The following is an 8,345-nucleotide window of genomic DNA, read 5'->3' as shown; positions in this document are numbered from 1 at the left end:
AGCCTTATCACTACAACCTGAAGGTGAATTTTCTAGAATTTCAACTCTTCTATTCTCTTTCATGTCTTGATATTTTTGCTTATTTTGTGGTTGCCTGAAGCCCTACCAATGTAGGCATTGATATTGAGTTGTATTCAGGTTGAATCGAAGCAACTCAATTTTGGAACCTCAATTTTCAACTCCACATTCTCATTATAGAGTGAGAGTTGGAAAAATTGGAGGTCATATTTGGAATCCTCATCATTTTCTCTTTAAATTGATGTATGATACGTTTATTTTGGTGACAATTTTGTTGGACCAGTCTAGTGAGTGTGGTCGGAGAAGAAGATCGAAGCTAGGGCTTTGGTGGTGTGCTGGCTCAGTCCAGACAATTTGATCTTGTTGCCACGTTCCAATCTGGGCCCTTGATTCTGAATACCACTTTTACATGCGCGTTGACTGATAACCATGGTGGATGTTATACGCGTAGCCATAAGATCTGTCACCTCAATTAATAAGGGAAATATGATGGCCCTTATTTTTTCTGATTTAATTAATTTCCAATTTAATTTTTTAAATATCATTTTCTCTTAATTCACTATAATTTCAATTTTAATCCAAAAATTATGGGACTTTCACCAAAAAAATTCTCAAATAATTTCCTCTTCCATTTTCTGAATTAAAAATAATTTTTGGATTCAGTTTGATATTTTTAGTGAATTTTGTGATTTTTGACTTGTTTTTAATTGATTTTAAATACTTATGACTTTCAAAAAAATGCAACAAAAAAAATAGTCAAAGGTCCTTTGACCTTGTTTGACCTATGATAAACCCCTTGGCCATTCCTTTGGTGATTTGAAGGGATTTGAGGGTTTTTTTTCCTTTTAAAATGGATTTTCTTCATTTAAAAATTGATTTAAATTGTTTTAATTGCTTTAATATTTTTTCGAGCTATTTTATTTGACTTTGTGTTAACTCAACTTCTGTTTGGCCTTGATCTTGGTTGAATTGGACATTAATTTGATCAATACCATTGGATTTAGGGGGTTGATGAAGTTTGAACTTCATCCCGCAAAATGAATAGATGGTATTGATCAAGTGAGGTTCATCCCTTGATCAATTTGGGATCTCTTTCACATCATCTCTCCATCTTCACCTCTCTTCTTTACCAATCCATTCATGACCAATGATTTCTCATAAGATCAAAATGCTAGTTAATTCATCAATGACCTTGTGTCAAATGAATCAACATGAGCTTGATTGAAATAGGTCCATCCCCTTTTATTTTTGTGTGTGGTATGCTTTAGGAGTTTGGTCTTTATACCTTGTCTCTACCATGCATTAACACCAATATTATTATTGCCCGACCTCAGATAGTTGTGACTTCTACATAAGTCCAATTACGATTGCTTAACATAGCGTTAAATTTCTCCCAAAAGGCATAACATTTTTGTAAATGAGATTGTAAGTCTCACATTCCTCATGGTATTGTGTGAAGATTTTTCCTCTTTTCCATTTGTGAGAGCTAGTGGCATACTTGTTGATTTATCCAAGTTGGAGCCCTTCTAATGGATGATGTCTAGGTTCATATCTTCATGCTTGTGAGTGGATGGTTGAGTGTTCTCCAAAAAATAACTTAAAGACAATCTTTTCTTCTTCCACTAACATTCACTAGCATCCCGTTATTGTTGACTTTATTTTTAAAGTCACTTACTTTAATGCAATTTAAATTCTTGCATTTTATCATTTATTGTCCTTTACATTCATGCAAGTTGTTTATGTTTCAGTCATTTTCACTTAGCTCACTTGAGCCATATTTTGTGCTTGTATTATATTATATGTTTGTGATCTTGTTTTGTTTGTGGTCTTAGGACCTTAAAACACTTAATAAACAATAAAAAACCTAAAAAATACATTGGTGGACTGTTGGACCTTTGTGTGTGACTTGATATGAACTTTTGAACTTAGAGTAGGCAACATCCATGTGCTTTGGAAGGACTTGGCCAATGCCATTAATCTGAGACCTTATCTTGACCAACGACATTCATATAATACAAGCCTTGGGAGACTCCTTTGGTTTATTTATTATACACTTTTTCTTTGTGCTTAAGTTGTTATTTTGATCTTATTGTTTATATCTGATGCTTTCTCTTTGAGTATGTTTCGAGGGATATTTCATCTGATATATGTAACACCCTTCTAAATACCCCAAATATTTAATTAAAACAACAGCATATAAATCAATATCAGAGTAATCATGCACCAAGGGTGTCACATAATACTTCACATAATTCACCGTAAAAATCAGTCATGCTCATTATTTAATCCAACATAAACACTTCTTTAAAAATTCGCAGCGGATAGGAACATTCAACATCTGTAATATCTTAAAATTAACATTTATTCAACAAATAAAACATCCCGTCCCGATGTTACATCTATCAGAGCATGACCCACTAAAACCACTCTAGACTTCAAGCACTAGCTTCTACTCAACTCACTGCTCGTTACCTGAAAAATATAACTGTAAGGGTGAGTTCCTCAATCGATATAACCAATATTATAAATCATCATGTTATGTTAAGTAACTTTACACGTTAATCACCCACATCATATCATGCATTCGGTAGCAGCATATTCAACTCAACATCATATTCAAACACAACGTAAATGCAACTCAAATGAGACTCGACTCTTCATGCATGTGGTACCATTTGGAGTAAAACTCCCAACTTAAAATCATTGCCAGTTTAGTGGGCATCAAGGCATAAGCCTTCAACTTTCAACTTAAAATTTTTGCCAATCCAGGCCAACGTGGTGTGAGCAAAAGCCCCATAATTTTGCCAATCCAGGCCAACGTGGTGTGAGCAAAAGCCCCGACTTAATGCATATGAATGTATATGGCATGTACGACTTGAAAGTTCAACAACATAATAACAACGACAACATAACAGTTTTTTCAGCAACAACAACTTAAAAATCAACTTTGGCTCATCAGCCTACAACTCAGCATTTTCAACAAAACAACTTATATTCAACTTTGGCTCATCAGCCTACAACTTAATATTTTCCACAAAAACAATTTATCAACATATTTGCATCAACATTTCGCAACATAGACTCCACGAATTTATTTATCACAATTGGATACAATAGGCCAATCACCAATTACGCTTACATCATAAAAATCAACCATTTTTACATACTGCAACAGTGTTAACCGGTTAACGCTATAGGTTAACCGGTTAACGCAGGAAAATTACACTTCCAGGCAAAACGCAACAGTGTTAACCGGTTAACGCTATAGGTTAACCGGTTAACGCAGGCAAAACTCAACATTTTTCACAATTTATAACAGTGTTAACCGGTTAACACCCTGGGTTAACCGGTTAACGCAGGCGAAACAACAATTCCTGCGCTAACACAAGGCAGAATGCAGAGTTTCCGCATTTTCCGCCGTTGGAGGACTTCCGGACCTCCGATTCAACTTCCGTAAAAAGCTATACGCTCAGAAATTCACAATACACTCAAACACAAAATTCAATTTCAGCTTTAATACCACTTATTCAACATAATTTCTCAGCATTCTAAATCCCAATTAGGGTCAATCGACGGCTTATCACTACCCATTACATGTTAATCGATAATACCCATTAAACGACGATAAACCCCCCTTACCTTAACAATCCGGCAACTCTTCGAGCTTCAAGCTTTTCCGTTCTCCAACCTTTGCTCTACAGCTCTTTGCCCTTTTCCTCTTCTCTGCAGCTTCTCAGTTTTCACGTAAAAACCTTTTCCAAAAATGAAAACCTTTTCTCTTATTCCACTTATATATTTTCCCATAATAATTATTATTCCAAATAATAATAATAATAATCCAATAATTCAACTTTATTTAATTAAATTAATAAAATAATATTAACTCAATTAAATAATTCTCTTATTTTAATCGGGGTGTTACAATATATCTAAAGGATATTGAAGACTGCTTGCTTTAGAGTTCTTGCTTGGATGTTTGGTTATATTTATTTGATGCCATTGGTATTCTTCTTAATTGCTTGGATGATTATGCTTGTTGCTTGCTTGACAATCCAAAGGAAATGGTTTTCTATCTTACACTATTATCTTGTGGATACTTCCCATTGGTTAGATCTTTTCAACTCTAAACTTTTAAATCTTGTCTAGGATAGTCCTTCATCTCCTCTTGCTTTCTTAATTTCAAAATCTCTCCCTCACTTTCAAAAACTTCTTTGTTTCTTGTTTTCAACTTAGACTTGTTTTAATCAGTAGAAACCTTGGCCTTATGCCATTGATATTCAAAATATTTTTCTTAAGAAAACTTTTAAATGAACTTAATTATATTGACTTTATTTTCAAAAAAAGACAAAAAAAAGAACTAAAAACCTCATCTAATCCTTTTGGCCATTTTGTGCCTTTTCCTTTTAAATTTTTCAAAAGCGAGCATTTAAATTTGAGTTATCTTTGCTTGATATATAATTCTTCCATTCCATGATATACTGATTGTAAGTCTCTCCATTTATTGGGTGTTAATGGCATACTTGTTGATTGAATCCAAGTTGGGGCCCTCTCTCTTAAATGTTGTAAAACCCTCATTATCGGTGGATGTTTGCTTGAGTATTCTCCCGTTGATAACAAAAGATCTTTAAGCTTTTGTTAGAATCAATCTACCCATCTTTGAAATTATTACCATGAACTACGAGGTTTTTATCCCTCATTTTATATTGGTACGTAGGCATAAGACCGAAGGTCTTGTCAAACACAAAAATTGTAAATAATGAATTATCTTCTCATCCCCTCATTCTATTTTTTAGCAAACATCTTTTCAACTAAAACACTTGCACACAAAAATGGCTCCCTAGGAGTACCTAGGACACTTTGGGTGCTAATACCTTCCATCTATGTAACCAACCCCTTTACCTGTAATCTCTGACATTTTATTAGTTTTGATTTGAAAACTTATTATCTTTGGGTTTTGTTCGTACTTTTCCCTTTTCCTTTGGAAAAAATAAAAGCGCGGTGGCGAATCTTGTTTTATTGATGTTGAGCTAACCAATAACTCAATGGTCATGAATTTACCACTACAGAAAGAAAGTGGCGACTTTGTTGGGGAGTAGTCCTCAGTGGGTTTAGCCTACTTTTTATGTGTATTATATTTGTTGATTATTGATGTTTGTTTGCTTGTATATATTGTATGTGTGAAACTTTTTGTCTGTTGTGCTTGGTGATCTCTGTGTGGTGAGATAAGTTCTAACCCAAACTTGAGTGAAATCCAAGATATGAGGATGGTATAGTCATGTTGGCTTTGAAGGAGTAGTCCTGAAAGAGTTGACATGAGATCCCCCACTCATTGGAGACCCCTTTGGAGTTACTGATGTCATACAAGTAAGTCGTGGATAGGCGTTACTTTCTCTGATTTGGGAGTCTGAGAAGCTGAGGATAATAGAACATTTAACCCAACTTGGCATATTTAGGACGTAATGAGAAGACTGTTCAAGTGTAGACTTGATAACAGTTGTTACATGATACTACACTCATATGAGTTTCTCTTGAGAATACTATGGGTTGATGAGTCAGTCATCCGAACCTATAGTATCTGATAGATGGGATCACGACTATGGGAACTTTTTAGAACATGATCTATATGTTTTTATCCAAAGTACACTCCTTTGGTATGGTTCTTAACCTGACTCCATGCTCGTGATTCGCAACAAACCCTTTCATTCTTGGTTGATCCGATCAGTCTCATCAATATCAATGGAACTTGGGTGTTGATAAGGTGAAAACCATAACCCACCAAAATGGATGATTGATCTTGATGGTGACCTGATCCATCCCTTGACCTTTGTTTGTGTTTACCTTGTATGTGATCCCTTGCGTGTCATTGTTGCATTCATGCATACATGCACATCATAACATTCATCACAAAAAATAAAATTTCAAGGAACTAAGGTCATAGTTGCAAATATTTTTAGACCATGGATTATGGATGAAGGAACACAAAGAAGTACAGTTTCAGATGTCGGGATTTGAAAGAATTAAGGAAGCTAACATCCTCTGTAGTTGATCCTATGGATTTCAAAGGACGTCATGGAAAGCTCCTGTCTCTATTATCTGCTGATGTGGTTGAATGACTCTTTAGTGTCTTAGTGTAGTTTTATGATCCTCTCTATCGGTGCTTCACTTTTCCTGATTATCAACTTGTGCCTACGTTAGAGGAGTATGTCTATCTCTTGGGTGTGCCTGTATCTAACAAGGTACCTTTCAGTGGATTAGAGGAGATTCCAAAATATCAAGTCATAGCTGATGATCTTCTTTTGAAGAAATTCGAGATTGATGTTAATATGACGAAGAAAGAAGGGATCTGAGGTCTTACTTATGAGTTTCTTGTTGGGAGAGCTATTGCTTTTTCTCAAGTTGGTAGTATGGACGCTTTTGAAGCCATTTTTGTCTTGCTTCTCTATGGTTTAGCATTGTTCCCTAACATTGACAACTTTGTTGATGTTAACGCCATTAGAATCTTCTTGATTGGGAATCATGTTCCGACTTTATTGGGTGACGTATATTTCTCTCTATGTTTAAGGAATTCTAAAGGTGGTGGAACCATTGTGTGTTGCGTTCCTCTTCTGTACAAGTGGTTTATTTCGCACTTGCCTCAGACACCAGTCTTCTTAGAGAACAAGCAATGTCTACGGTGGTCTCAGAGACTTATGTCTCTCACTAATGATGATATTACTTGGTATGATTCTACATTTGATGGGTTGGAGATTATTGACAGTTGTGGTGAATTCTATAATGTGCCTCTAATTGGTACACAAGGAGGAATCAAATATAACCCTGGTTTGGCTCATCATCAGCTTGGGTTCCCCTTGAAAGATAAACCTAATAACATTCAGTTAGAGGGTATGTTCTATCAAGAGGGTAAAGATCCCCAAAATTTGAAGAGTAAGATGGTGCGTGCTTGGCATAATGTTCATATAAAAGGAGGAGCCGAGCTTGGATCGTGCAATTGTGTAGCTTTGAAAGCTTACGATAGTTGGGTGAACAAGAGAGCTTTGGAGCTTAAGATGTCGTACACATGTGAAAGACCTATGTCTATGATTGTGGCTAAGCCATCAACTCTCCCTAACCAAGATGTAGAGGAGTTGGAAGACGCACTAGCTAAGATGAAGCAAGATAGGGACCTTTGGAAAGAACATTTACATGTTTTTCATAGAACGAAAGTGGAGTTGCAACTTGAGTTAAAGGACAAGGATGTACTCATTGAGATTCTTGAAGGGAGTGCAGTGAAGAGAGAGAGAGAGAGAGAGAGAGAGAGAGAGAGAGAGAGAGAGAGAGAGAGAGAGAGAGAGAGAGAGAGAGAGAGAGATAGATAGATAGATAGATAGATAGATAGAGAGAGAGAGAGAGAGATAGATAGATAGATAGATAGATAGATAGATAGATAGATAGATAGATAGAGAGAGAGAGATAGAGAGAGAGAGAGGATTTATTTTCCTCTACTATTCCTCATCCTTCTGGTGCTTGGAAGAATATCATCGATCAACTCGTCATCGAGAAAGCTCAGATGAAGACCACTTGTGAGTCAGAGATCAGATGCATCCGAAGGAAGTATACGCCCTTGGCTAGTTCAACTAATTCAGTTGCTAGGGATCCTTAGGATGATGCTTTCCTTTTCTCTTGTATTTGTATTTTTGGTTTCTAAAATTTACTCAATCTAATCCTTCCCAATTTTATGAATGAAAAAAGTGATTTTATGGTCAATTTCAAATGTTATTATTGAATATTATTATTGAATATTATTATTGAAATATTTGCAAGTAAGGCTTTATATGTTCCTTGAAATAATAAAATAAAAACATTGCATTTCATGCATCATTTGCATAGCAAGTTTCTTGCCTTCTAGCCCTTCGGCCAGATGTCTTATTGTTCTTCGTCTTTGTATCAAACAAACCGACTCATCAATACGATACTCGCGCTAATCGTCAACAAAGAATGGATCAGATGGAACAAGATACCCGATAACTCAAGGAAGAAGTTGATAGGCTCACCGCTCTTATGGAGTTTTTCATTTATGCTTAGAATCAACCAGCTCCAACTCCTGCAACTCCTTAAAGGACTATCATCTCAGAGATCGTCTCAAAGCCAGTGCCTGTGTTTCCTGCCAGCTAGTCTGCACAAGTTATGCCTTCCGGATTCCCGTAGGGAATGCCTCCGAATTTTGTGTCTGAAGGTTATGCTTCAATCGTTGCTCTTATACTGACATCTCGCCCGATCATGTCAACGCCTCCTCCTGTGGTGCATGTTTTACCACGTGTTGAAGAAACCATTTATCATTCTGAGTCGTC

Source organism: Lathyrus oleraceus, chromosome 7, assembly GCF_024323335.1.
Source record: "Lathyrus oleraceus cultivar Zhongwan6 chromosome 7, CAAS_Psat_ZW6_1.0, whole genome shotgun sequence".
Classification (NCBI taxonomy): Eukaryota; Viridiplantae; Streptophyta; class Magnoliopsida; order Fabales; family Fabaceae; genus Lathyrus; species Lathyrus oleraceus.
This window is presented reverse-complemented; position numbering follows the sequence as displayed.